General features: G+C 51.7%; 2 long non-coding RNA genes across 3 annotated transcripts; one reads left to right on the top strand and one right to left on the bottom strand.

The window, feature by feature from the left end:
• Nucleotides 1-1647: 1647 nt before the first annotated feature.
• LOC146759165 (uncharacterized) lies at nt 1648-4117 on the bottom strand. Its single transcript, XR_014932269.1, has 2 exons — nt 3723-4117; nt 1648-2857 (listed from the first exon to the last, which is right to left on the bottom strand). It is a non-coding gene; the product is annotated as an uncharacterized LOC146759165 (long non-coding RNA).
• A 5434-nt stretch (nt 4118-9551) lies between these two features.
• Nucleotides 9552-11807, top strand: LOC146759164 (uncharacterized). Of its 2 annotated transcripts, XR_014932391.1 has the most exons (3): nt 9557-9715; nt 10236-10389; nt 10585-11807. It is a non-coding gene; the product is annotated as an uncharacterized LOC146759164 (long non-coding RNA). The 2 variants fall into 2 exon arrangements; XR_014932390.1 differs by having other exon boundaries at nt 9552-10389.
• The last annotated feature ends 296 nt before the right edge of the window (nt 11808-12103 follow it).

Below are 12103 nucleotides of genomic sequence, written 5' to 3'. Positions count from 1 at the left end.
AAGAGTCCTTCTTCGGAATGGAAGGCGCACGGCTTGGAAGCACACCCACACCCGCTGCCAGGCAGTGAGAGACAGAGCGAGCTTCACTTCCATGACGTGTTTCCCTCTCTGACCGTGAGGTCCTCTGGGACATGTAGTTCTTCTTCTCTGTGCTCCACATGATGTTATGAAGTGGAATACCAATAGCAAAGATGACAAAACCATGACACCTGTTTCAATTCCAGTGGGTCATTAAGAAGCAGACCCATTAATTGCCCAGCAGCTAATTTGTATCTTCTCCCCTGGAAAGTCACAGAGTACAGCTATCCAAAAAGAGGCGCTCCAGCCCCCCTTGTCCTTTAATCAGACTTCATTCCCACGGAAAACTGAAGTAGCCATATTTAGGTCTACTTTGGTTTTTGGCATTCCAGTGCTTGCAGTATCTCTTAGCACTGCACAGACCCCAGGGTCTTGTGCTTTGACCGTAAAATTGTTATTTAAACAGTGTATAAACCTATGACAAATATCCCAGTGGTTTTAAAATTCTTACTCACTTTTTTGTTTTGTTTTGTTTTGAGTCAATATTGTAATTTAAAAAGATTGAAATTAAAATGTTTTGTTATTTATCTATTAACAACATTGTATATTTTATGAGATTCATCAAGGACAGAATGACTTGTGTTGGAAGGGACTCCAAGGATCACGAAGTTCCAACCCCTTGCGACAGGGAGGTCCACTAACCTTCAGCAATAAGAGCTGCTCCAAAAGTAATGCCTCCTCTTCTATTACCTGGGCTGTAAAATCAGAGGCGGATGTTGGAGGTGGGGCTGCTGAGGTTGAACCTTGCCACCAACATCCCATTAAAAACTGCTGTCATGTGACAGATGACAGCAGAGGGGCAGTCTGACAGAATGGTGTTTGACATGGAGGAGCACATGAAGCAAAGGTTTGCCACTGAATTCCTCCAAGAAGAAAAAGGTTGCACTTGTTGACATTCACCAAAGCTCGACAAATGTTTCTGTAGTCCAAACAGTGGATGTGAACAGAGTGAGGCAGTGGAAGGGGTGTTTCAGCAGAGGTAACTGTGAGTCACCTTTGCTGGTGCAGACGGTTATGAGCATGGCATGTAGGCTCCTCTTCCCTCCCCTCAGTTTCCTATCTGTGTTCTCTAGGCTACTCCTGACCTCCTCATGTCAGTCATCTCATTAGGGGCAGCTTTCTACCTACCAGCCTAGGCTCCAGAATGGCTCCTGTGGAACCTGGGTAACTTTAATCAGACCTTCGTGCAGGATTTCTCTTCCACAGACCATCCTGGAGGCAGTGACCACCTCTGTGAACAAAACAGAAGAAGCCCTGAAGGAAGCTTGGAAACTTCTGACATGATAACCCATATCCAAGAACTTGTCCTGTGCAGGGTCTCACGGGGAATGAGGAAGAGGGGACCTGACAACCAGTGTGCAAACCAGCAGCTGCTGCTGGTGTCTCGGAGGCACTGACAGATGTGAACCTAAAAGCACAGATGCCAGCCAGAAGCCCAGGGATGGCCCATCAGCTGTCGCAGGCTGAAGCCACTGCACATTCTGATAAACAGATGTGTGCTTCCTGCTGGACTGTGGGTTTCTGAGAACATCTGACCCGGACAGCACCAGAAAAAGGAGGACAGACAGAGACACTGCATGACCTTTATTCTGTAAGGTTCACAGAGAGCATGGTTCATTATGTACAGTGTGTATGGGATACACTAATAAGGTACAAACTGAATAGGAACTGATTTGAGTAATGATGCTTTAGTGAAAAACATTACAGTATATATTTATATAAAAAGAATAACAATGAATTACACATATAAAATGAACAGAAAAATCAATAAAAGAGAGCTTGATAGAGTAAAAAGCTGCATTACAAGTCATGGATTCCAAAAGATGGGCAGTTCACTACTTTTGAAACACATTTAGTAACCACTTTCCTCACTGCATCCTTGACCTCACGGTTCCTCATGCTGTAGATGAGGGAGTTCACTGCTGGAGGCACTACCGAGTACAGAATTGCCACCATCAGGTCCATGAATGGCGAGGAGATGGAGGGGGGCTTCAGGTAGGAAAAAGAGGCAGTGCTGAGAAGCAGGAAGACCACAGCCAGGTGAGGGAGGCACGTGGAGAAGGCTTTGTGCCGTCCTTGCTCAGAGGGCATCCTCAGCACGGCCATGAAGATCTGCACATAGGACACCACTATGAAAACAAAGCACCCAAAGCCTGAACTGATGCTAAAAATGAGAAACACACCTTCCCTGAGGTAGAAGGCTGAGCAGGAGAGCTTGAGGATCTGGGGAATTTCACAGAAAAACTGGTTCACAACATTGCCTTGACAGAGAGGCAGTGAAAACGTAATGGCAGGTACATGGGGGTGTGCAGGCGGCGGTCGCAGGCTACGGCTGTGCTGATGAGGCCGTTGCCCAGGAGGGCAGCCAGGTAGATGCCCAGGAAGAGCCAGAAGTGCAGGAGCTGCAGCTGCCGCGTGTCTGCCAATGGCAGCAGGAGGAACTCACTGATGGAGCTGCTGTTGGGCATCTGCTGTTGTTGGGCTTGGAGTCCTGCTCAGAGTGCAGAAAATAATGACAAGTCCAGACCACTCTCAGGCACACTCCTCCTGCTATACTATATTTTTTTCATTTCCCTTTGGAAAATGTTCATTTAACTCCAGAACTTGAATATAATTTCATGAGCTTCACCATCCCTAAAGGAGTAGAAGAGACCTCTTCATTTCTTCTCATTTCCTAATCATATCCCAGCCTCCTGGATATTTTCCTCTTTACTCCAAGTGCTCTTCGAGACCCCAGCCCCAGCCTCTGTGCACTTCAATTTCTCTTACAGAAATCAGCCTGTTTGCATGATAAGTAATTTTATTAATATATATTAATACATACTAATGTCTTATATTAATTATATATATTATATATTAATGCATACTAATGTCATATATATTTCATATATATATATATACATACATACACACATACACACACACACTCACACACACATATATATATAACATATATTATATAATATTATATATTAATAAACATATTAATGTCTGCAGAAAACAACAAGAACTGAAACTGATTGTATCCTTTTAGGAAGGAGAGGCTAAGGATGGACTGAAGAAATATTTGTGAGTCTCAGAGCTGTGTCCAAATTTCACAGCCCCTTTTAGATTTCTGCCTCCAATCTTTTTTGCCTTCCCTCAGAGCAGGAAATGGAAAATCTCTGCCTTGGTTCTCCTCCTGCAAAGCACCCCTACAAACACCCTGTTGTGCAGTGGAGCTGTGATCCCCTGCCCCAGGCAGCAGCTGTGGCAGCACAAGCCCTGCCGGGGGGCTCCTTCCCCCCACACATCTCCCCGCAGCGCCCTGGGCAGCTCCCCGGGCAGGCTGAGTGCTGAGCCTGGCAGGCGGCAGAGTCCCATACCCGGCACACAACCCCTGGGGCACAGCAGGGACCCTGATCTGCTGGACAGCCCCGGGCACCCGCCTGCAGCCCCGGCTGCACAGCCTGCAGCCGTGCTGGGACACGCAGCACTCAGGGCTGTGCTCTGACACTGCAGCACGGAAACCCTCAGTTAAAGCAGAAGGCTTTTTCCACAGTAAAGAAACATGCAGAGCCTGCAGCCATGTCTTCCATGGGATGTCCCACATTTAGATAACCCTCTATTAAAAGCAGCTGCATTACCTACTGCAAGAGACTTACCGTGTCGTGGTCTGTGAGCAATGCTCTTGCAGCTAGCTCACAGCCAGCTCACACCATACACATCCTGTAAGCACTGTCCAACTTCTCTCTTCTCTGTCTGTCAGCTGCAGGCTGTGCAGTCAGTGTGTATGTCCAGGGTTGCCCTTGCCCAGGTGCACAATCAGGCGCTTGTTATGCTTTATGCACCAACTGGGACTCACTTCTCTCTGCAAGTCCTCTCCACCCTCGGTGGAGGCAACAGCTCCTCCTAAACTGGTATCATCAGCAAACTTGCTCAGTATGTCTTCTAGTCCTTGTCATGGTTTTGTCATCTTTGCTATTGGTATTCCGCATCATAACATCATGAGGAGCACAGAGAAGAAGAACTACACCTCCCAGAGGATCTCACGGTCAGAGAGGGAAGCACGTCACGGAAGTGACGCTAGCTCTCTCTCTCTCTCACTGCCTGGCAGCAAGTGTGAAACCTCTCTCTTTCTCTTTTATTTTACTTGATTTATTAGCCTCAATTTCAATTAAATTGTAATTAGTTAAATAAGTTTTCCTCCTTAGATTGTTGCTGCTTCTCTGTTTGTTTCCCTGAGCCCAGCTCCCATCTCTCTACCCCTTTCCCTTATTCCCTTCCCATTTGTCAGCGGTTTGTCCCATGGGCCTACTGCCCCCCTGTCATGGACAGAGACTGATCTAGATAACGCCGTGACACCACGCAGTGTTCTCAAAGGTGATTCAGTGTCTCAAGAACTTTCCACTTGAACATTTCCAAACCAGCTCAAATGCTGAGAGATAGAAATGCTGGTTTGGAAGTTCAAGAACTGTGACGGTCTGCTGAACTTGTCACAGGGCAGTGTGTAGGATACCCCACAGTAAGAACCATCAAGGGTAATCCCACAAACACACACATCTCTTACCAACACTCAGACAATTTCCAACAGCCACGTTTTGGATGCTGCTCCTGGACTGACGTGACACTGAACAGCGTCAGTGCAAAGGGCTTTACGAAGCGTTTCTTTTCTGAGCACACCTAACAGATATCAGGTGGGTCCCTTGGCTCATTTCCCAGTTGGCTGGCAATTTGGAAGCACCGTGGAGGAGTTCCATGCAAATCATCACCAGTTTGACCAAAGGGGTGACAGAAGGGCTCAGAAGGGATGGTGTCACTGTGCAGGGAGCACCAGAAAGACAGGATGAGTTGAAAACACCCTGAGCCCAATGGTGGAGTTGAGCAGATCCAAGGACTGATATCAAATCACAACCCACAACCACAACGAATCAAGACAAAACACTATTACAAACAGAACATGTGACACAGAGGTATATTCAGTATTCCGGCACGGTCACATCTTCAGTTTTTCTGTCACGAAACACAAATGGGTAAAGGCAGCTCTCAGCCATTCTGTGTTCAATCAAGGTCCCACGGGGATCTTCTGTGAAATAAAACAAGACCCCAACTTGCCCTTTGGGGGATTTGTTCATATGGTTAAAATGAGGGAATAATCCAGCAAGTGTTAATTTTATATTCCTTTTTGGGGGTGTCCTTAACCTTCCAAGGGTATTTGTTAAGGGATTTCATTAAGGTTAGGGAAGCTGGCCTCAGGTTGGCTGGATCAATCCACACAGGCTGGCCAGGGAGAGAAGTGTTTCCCTGGCTTCTCGGCAACTGGATGGTGTCTCACAGGGGCAAATGGCAAAGGTGGTGGGTGAGGCCTTGGGACAGAAGGTGTTAAATCGAGGATCTTCTCCTTTTGTTGTATGCTTTCTGATACATCCACCTTTCACTGCCCCCCCCCCACCTTGGGCTGGAGGGGGGCGAAGGCAGCAGCTTTCCTTGAGCTTTTTGAGCTTTTGTTCTGGCCACCAATTAACTGATTTCTCTAACCTGACTGTGGGTAATCCCTCCATCAAATCTCGTGGAATGCCCTCTTGACAGCCCAGTGTCCAGAGACAATTATGTTTATATTTCACCTACCTGCTCTTAGTGCAAATGAAACCCCTCCAGCCCCACTGAGCTTTGGGCTGGGTGGCACAGGGGCAAGGCTGACTGCTGCAAACCTCACTCCCCTTGGCTCAGATTAACTGGTGGAAGAAACCACCGGCCCATGTATTCTCCCACAGTTAATTAACTCTCGGGCAACCTCCACCCATGTCCATACTTTGTATCCTGACTGCAGATTGCTGGACATTATAGTTCCTTCTAACACTGCCCGGGTTCTTTCTCCCTGGGACACAGCCTGTATCTTCCCTGGCAGTTGTATGCCTATGGGTTTCAGTGATTCTGGAAGCCCCCTGATGAAAGGAGTCATCCTCTCAGGATCAACGGGTGATTCACTGTATGGCTGCAGCTTTCTATCATGCATCATTTGGAGGCAGGCAGCCTTTTGAACGCTCCCTACTACCTGATCAACAGCAGCATCAGGCAGAACGGCTTTGTCTGCAGATCATCACCTGCCTCATCTCTTCAACCACAGCAGTGTCTCTCAGGGGAGTCAGAAACAGCCACACTGCTCTCCAGATTCTCTGATCAAATCAGGAACAAATCATTATGCTATGATGAGCGAACCATGCTGTCTGTCAAGGAGATGTCAACATCTCCCTTTCCCACCCTTCCCTTCCCTGCACACAAAGCAGCAAGCTGCTGCCCATCAGAGGGTTTGTTTTGCCAGCAGAAGGTGACTGCAGTCATCTGAAGGCTTTGTTGGTTGTTGGAGGGCTCCACTGGAAGAATTGATCCCATAATTCAGCAACTGTATTTCTAAAACATGCTGCTAATTGCCCTGTTCAAACTCTAATGCAGAAAAAAACATTGCATTCCCACCACAGCCCCACAGGCCAGCACTGGCCCTGGGACATAAAAACACGTCTGGAGGGACGGGCACCAGCCCTGGGGTGGAAAACCACAACAAGAGAGGCTGACACCGGCCATGGGGCTTAAATCCACAGCCAGACAGGCCGGCACCAGCTTCAGGCCCTAAAGCCACAGCCACAGTCAGAGAGGCCAGCACCGTCCCCAGGGCACAAAGGATGTCAGCGGGTGCCATGTTTTGTGCACACAGGAGTTCAGTCCCACACCTTTAATTCAGACACGCTTCCGTGTCAGACAGCAGTTGGTCAGAGTGCCCCTCTGCTGCCATCTGTCGCATGGCAACCACGTGGAACAGAGATTTCAGAAACACACACATCTCTGTCCTGGACTTATCTGGATCAATCTGCCCATGCCAGGGGTAGGGGAGGAGGGGCAGTAGGGCCGTGGGGCCCCCGGCCCACGACAAATAAGAAGGGAAAAGGAAAGGGGTAGGGAGATGGGAGATGGGCACAAGGAAACAAAGAGAGCAGCAGCAACCATCTAAGGAGGAAAACTTATTTCACTAACTATGCTAAGGGAATGCAAGGTAACCCAGGCCCCACAGGCCGGACAACAGGCCTCTATCCTGACAAGGAGCCTCGGGATTGATGGGTTTTGGCTGGGCAGGGACCCCAGCCTGCAGGCTTTTGGCCCGCCAGTACCCCGCAGAGCAGACAGCTGGCTTTTAGCCTGGCAGGGCCCCCTAACCGCATGACCAGCTTCAGGTCTGGCAAGGTCCCCCCCAACTTTTTGGCTGGCTTTTGGCCTCACAGGCCCAGCAGGTCAGGCAGCCATTTTGTCGCCTGGCAGCGAGCCCCGGGCAGGTTGTATGTTGGCCTGGTAGGATTCCCCAGGCAGCGCCGCCGGCTCCGATTGGCTGAGGCTCCGCGCGCGGGAGCGGCCGCCATCTTGTGTCTCGGGGCCTCCCGGCTCTCCCTTCGTTCGGCTGAAGCCGCGGCCGCAGCCCGGGTCACCTCACATGGCAGCGCCGCTGCAGCCGCTGCGCGCCGGAGCTGTCCGGGCAGCACCGAGACGGAACCGCGGCACGACGGGAGCGGGGCTGAGGGCGGCGGCGCCGGAGGTGTGCGGGAGAATGGGGCCGGGCCGGGGCCGGGGAGAGGAAGCTGAGGTGGGCTGTGGGTGTAGGGGGCAGTGGGGGAGGAGTGGGGGGGATGGGGGAGTTGAGGGGGCTGTGGGGTAATGTGTGGCCGTGGGGGGGCTGTAGGGAGCGTCCAGGGTAATGTGGGGCTGTAGGGGGCAGTGGGATGGATCTAGGGGTGAATAGTGGGGGAGATGGGGTTGTAGTGGGCTGTGTGGGGATCCCAAGGGATATGAGGAAATGGGTGGATGTGAGGGGAATGTGGGGTCTGCTGGTGTCTGTAGGGGGATCTGGGGATGTGGGTAGCTGAGGTGGGAATATAGAGATGTGTGAGGGGGCTGTTGGGAAAGATGTGGGGCTCTAGGGAGCTTTTGGGAAGCTCTAGAAGGATATAGAGCTGTGTGGGTTTTATTTGAGGATATGGGGCTGTAGGGTGCTAGGGGGATTGCAGGGGTAGATGTAGGTGTATATGGGGCTATGGGGAACTTGCTAGTGGGCATAGAAAGGGTATGGGGTTCTAGAAAGTTGTCTGGGACTTTTGATGAGGTATAGGGGTATATGGGAGAGCGGGGGCTCTGGGGAGAGTATGGATGACTGTGGAGGGGATCCAGGGCTGATGCTGGGCTGTGGGGGGCTATAGGGAGCTGGGGTGCTATATAGGGCTGTGGGGAAGCTCTACGGTTCTAAACGTGGGCGTAGGGTGCTCTGGGTAGGCTATAGGAGGATTTTGGGGGATATGTGTCTCTAGAGGGCTGTGGGTGGGCAGTAGGAGGATTGTAGTGGGATACAGGGCTATTGTTGATGTATGGGGCTATAGAGTAGATTATAGGAGCATGTGGGGCTAGAAGGCTCTCCCTTGCTTTCCCCTTCCCTTTCTCGCTCCCTTTTCCCCTTCCATGGCAGGGTGGGTGAAATGCTAGTCCTGAAATTTAAATCGGAATTAGAATTGTATTGTGCTAGAATATGACTGTTTTTTGGTCTTGGATCTGAACTGTGTTTTCTCCTGGGGCTTCAGGTCCAGGTGCTGTTTAATAATGAGTTTGGAGAAGGTTTCAGCATCCAGTCTCCTGCTCAGGAAGAAAGAAGGAGGTTTCTGGAGGACTTCCTGATGAGTGGAGCTGAAGCTCCCCTTCCAAGAAGGCAGCAGGTGAGGCTGTGGTGCATCTCAGCCTTTTCTCAGTGCAAGGTAGCAGCGATTCAGGCTGTGCTTTGCACTGATTCTCCAGCAGCACTTGTGCTTGTATCTGAGCAGCAGGGCCAGGAGGGAACGGAATACCAAGAAGAGCTGGGCCGAACAAGACGTGTCAGCTTCCTCGCTGAAGAAGGAGGAGCAGAGGAAGCCCAGCGTGAGGGTGGAGCTTGCAGCCAAGAGCCACCATCTTCCTCAAGGGCTGCACCCAACGATGCCCGACACAGACCATCTGGCCTGCGACTTGGTGAAGCTTCTCCGGAAGAGAGTTCAGAAGATCAGGGAAGCGTGGGAACAAGCCAAGGAAACAGCAGCACCATCTCGTGTCGAGCCCAGCCTGCCCGAGGAGCCCTCTGTTGTCAGATCTGCATCCAGTCTCCTGCTCAGGAGGAAAGAAGGAAGTTTCTGGAGGACTTGCTGATGAGTGGAGCTGCTGCCAAACCTCCCCTTCCAGCAAGGCAGCAGGTGAGGTCGTGGGGGTTATGGGGTAATATGGGGCTGTAGAGGGGTACAGGGTTATATGGGGTTATGCAGGGGAGGGGTGAATATAGGGTAGTATGGGGCTGTAGGTTGCAGTGGGATGGGTATAGGATATAACTTAGGTACATAGGTATAATATAGGTATAGTACTCACTCTGGGGGATATAGGGATGTAGTGGGCTGTGGGGGGATACCAAAGGATATGAGGAAATGGGTGGCTGTGAGAGGAATATGGGGCCTATCGGGGGCGGTAGGGGGATATGGTGTCTACGAATGGCTATTTTATGTTGTACAGGACATCAGAAAGACAATACTGTACAGGAAACAGGGAATAAGATGATGGATCATGTGGCGGAACAGGCAGTTGAAGAAGGCTTCAGTTCCAGACGGTAAGCTTAAGGTCTCTGAACCTGAGTCGAAACCTGTAAAATATTCTAGAGAGGACAGGAGTGCAATAATGATTTAGAAGGGAAGAGAGCAAGCTGACAGGTGGGTGCATGCCCAGATGGACACGTTGTTCTGCCCTTTAGTATCTTATGGAAATTGGTTGTAAGGGAAGGTAAGAGGATATATTGGGCAAACGGACCCTACAAAGCATGATCCCAGTACCAGGAACAGGGCACAAGTGGGCCTAATGGGAAAGGGAACCTTCCAGGGTAACAGTGGCAAACTGAGTTCTCAGAACTGCCAAGAAAACTCACCCCGTCTTTCCCTGCTGAGGTGCGTTTGGGAAGGAGGGCGAAGGGAAGGAGAGGGCTGTGCAGCCCCAAAGCCGTCTCCGCTGCCCTGGCTTGTGCCTCAGAACAGCAGGAGGGGGCTCCTGAGCTCTGTCCCCACTCAGGACCAACTCCAGCTCTTCCTCCAGCCAGCCTGTAACGTGTCCGCCCTTTCTTCCTCCTCCACTCGCAGAGGATCTGGATTCCCACCTTCGGCTCCTTTGACATCATCTCCAAGGAGATCAAGACGGAGGAAAGGACCGTGACCCTGTGCTGGCCCGTGTTTCACCTGGCCAGCAACCTCATAGCTGTGCACCACCTCAAGTCCTGCAGGGAGTCCCTGTCAGGTAGGAGGGGGGATTAAACCCTTGCTGGCTTTGTGGATGGGGCAAAGAGGGCCACCACATCCCTTCTCAGAAGCAGACTGTCTGAGGAGCCCGTCCAAAAACGGGGCCGTTCTAAGTGATGTCCCTTAGAAGCAGTTCTATGAAATTTGCTGTGGAACAGCAACCGTATCAGCACCGTCTGTGGTATTTTTTCAGCCCACAGGTAGGTGGAGCACCTGTAGTACAGCCAGGTATCCACAGCTGCTTCTGTGAGCCTGCAGAGGGTGCAGACGTGCATCCAAAGCACTGTATTGCTGCTTCCCAGCTGCCTGCAGAATGGGGAGAACATCGCTGTGGTCCAGAAGGACGTCGGAGTGCTTCTCATTGATGGTCTGACCTTTGAAATGAAGTTGTATTACGACTTCCTCGAGAAGCTGTCTTCTGCCTGAGCAGCATCCAGCCAAAGCCATGGCTGAGGTGGAACCCAAGGCCAAGCAGGAGACCTGGGCCGAGTCAGGGCACTGAAACCCACCCCGTGGTCTTCAGCATGCTCGAAGGCCAGCCTGCCCTCAGTGTCCAAAGGGAGTAAGTGAGCACTGCAGCCACCGAGCTCCCGGTCACCAGATGACAGACGTCTAGGAGCGAGAAGCTCAGGCCAGCACAAGAAGAGCCTCAGACGCTGGCGGGCTCAGCGTCTCATGGTGAGGCCAGCCTGCCCGAGGGGCCCACCGCCAGCACCTCTGGTGTGGTGCTGCTGGCACACAAGGGGTCCAGGAATGGGCAGTGGCAACTACCAAGGGGCAGGACTGGGCTCCTGCTGTGTCATGGCAGGCAGGAGGCTGCTGTGCCAGTGTAATAATGGGCAGCTGCCAGCACTGGTCACATTGCCACCGTGTCACCGTGGTGACGTCTGATACACGGCCACCCTGGAGGGGGGTGAAGGCAGAGCACGGCAGTGGGTCCTGCATCCTGAAGGAGCATCTGGCACAGAGCAGGCGTATCTGAAGGGATGAGCTCTGGCATGGCCGGGGCCAACAAGTAGCAACCTGGGATGAGCCAGAATGGCCCCAGGCGGGCTGTGCCTCTGGTCTGATATGCAGTGATACTGAAGGTGCACATGCCCACAGCCACCACGGGAGCGGTGCTGCAGCCCATCTTGGTGCTCAGCAGGAGAGGCCCTGCACGGGGACCACCTCGGGGCTGTCTGCGTGTGGGGCTGGGGATGGAGACGACACTTTCTATCTGCCACCTCCCTCCTGGGTGTTGTAGGCATTAGCAAGGATTCGGGATGTGACGTGGCAGTACCTCCCCTGTTGTGTCCTCTGCCCTGTGATGTATGTTGGGTGCATATTTCAGACGTGCTCTCAGGGGGTTGTAGATGAGGTCATGAAAGTATATAAGATGCTAACTACCCCCAATAAACACCATTTTGCCATCTATCCTTCTGAGTTATAGTGGCTTTGGTCCTGGTGGGGAACAGCGCTAGACTTTAGGGCAAGGGGTCGACTTTAGGGCATGGAAGCACATGGCAACACCCGGCCCAAGGCAGTCGGGCTGCTGGGAAGTGGCAGATGCAGAGTGTGACCTGATGTTCCTCTGCCCTCCAGAGGCAGTTGCCATCTGGGATGTAGTGGCCACCTACGTACGAGAGCAGCTGCTGGTGCACAAGGTGTGTTGGCTGTCGGGTTCCTCTCCCTGTCCAGCTCAGCCTACAGTTCCTCTGCGTCTTCCCCTG

This window comes from Coturnix japonica, chromosome 10, assembly GCF_054131305.1.
Source record: "Coturnix japonica strain WE chromosome 10, WE-NBRP24, whole genome shotgun sequence".
Lineage (NCBI taxonomy): Eukaryota > Metazoa > Chordata > Aves > Galliformes > Phasianidae > Coturnix > Coturnix japonica.
This window is presented reverse-complemented; position numbering and strand designations above follow the sequence as displayed.